Genomic DNA, 1,653 nt, shown 5'->3' on the forward strand with positions numbered 1-1,653 from the left:
TCTTGGCCCTGGGGAGGGAAACGCGGCTGGCGTCGCTTGCTTGTGGTCATGGGTTCCTTCCCGAGGGCTCACAGGACCCAAAGCTGCTGGGTTCTGGAGGCCTGGGTCTCCACTGGCCTCCAACTCCTTGCCACGACCTGAGGATGGGTGCTGCTTGGAGAGCCCCCCTCCTCTCCTGGGGTCTCCTGGGCTCGGGGACCACGTGCTGGTTGTGGCTCTGCTTCATGTCCTCGGGCCAGTGGCTCTGTCCTGTGTCACCATTGCAAGTCACTGGGGTTTACCCACCGTCCTTTGCCTCTTGGCCAGGGTGTCCTGGGGAGCCTCAGGGGCCTTGGTGGCCTGCAGCTGGGGTGCTGTCTACCTATTAGAACCCTTTTCCTGCCTAGTTTTTCCTTCCAGTACTTTCACCCAAACACTCCTAGTCATGTCTGTTCATAACAATATTATTATTTATATTACGGTTGTCCCCACTGCGATGACCGTGCTTGCAAGTCGTGCAGAGCTGAGCAGGCCTTGAAGGACCCACGGGCCACAGCAGGCGACCTGGCTCACAGGAGAGATACAGACTGGTCAAGCAACAACAAGCTTCTCCAGACACTCTGAGACCCGAGCTGTGGGACGTGAGGCTGCTGAATTCAGTCTTTCCTTGCCACTCTCCTGGCACAAGAATGCTATGCAGCCCTTTGTGGAGGGAAGACACACAGATCCCTCCTGCTCCATGCTAGCAGGAAGATGTCCAACCTGGCCTGCCCTTGGAGAGGGTGTATCTCTGTGGCAATCTGTCTGAATACCCCCAAACCTTCAAAGTTGCCACTCAGTCAAGCAAATAGCCACTTGTGGGTCAGTTTTTGGGCAGCTGAAGTTACCTGTCAGTGCGTTCTCATGCTGGGGACACTGGACGGGGCTTGCACACTCTCCCCATGGCCAATGGCCAGGACAACACCTTACAAGAATGAGCGTAAATGGTGTATGCGTGTGAAGCAGGATGCAGAAAACCCTGGAGGGTGTTCACAAGAGAGATGACCAACAAATGGATTAAACAGTAACCCAGGGAGCTTCAAAGGGGCTTTTGAAGCAAAGCAGCAATCAGCCTAACAGCCTACAAAGCTGTGTAAGGAGGGTGTAGAGCTCCGCATATGAACAGCATGAGCTGAAGGCTGCTGGGACACTTTTGTTTTGCCCCACCAGCATCACCACCTCTGCCTAGGACAGCGAGCCATGCGTATACATGTGCTGGTGTGACCAGGACATCTTGGGGTTACTCACGGATAGGTGCTTAGAAGTTAGCTGTTAACTTTAAAAGTTAACATTTCACAACTATTTGTTATACTGTTTAAACTGATCCTGAATGTAGAGATCAATGATTGCCCACTACTACACCTGCTCCCAAACAGGCTTGTGCAATTCTCATGCCTGCACAACCCCACAGATACCGAGTGCTTCTGTGAAGGACTCAAGACAACATGATTTGAGTATCACATATTTTCTTACCAGCTACAAATCCCACTTCATCAGTTTGAGCAGCTGATCAGCTCCATTCCAGCAGCCACCCAATTAGGCTGTCTTCACAAAACAACGCTGCAGGCAGCTGAGCCAGACCTCTGTGAACTGACCAGGATATAGTCACCTAAAGACTAATTTGCCATGTCAGTT

The sequence above is a fragment of the Cygnus atratus genome, chromosome 7, assembly GCF_013377495.2.
Source record: "Cygnus atratus isolate AKBS03 ecotype Queensland, Australia chromosome 7, CAtr_DNAZoo_HiC_assembly, whole genome shotgun sequence".
NCBI lineage: Eukaryota > Metazoa > Chordata > Aves > Anseriformes > Anatidae > Cygnus > Cygnus atratus.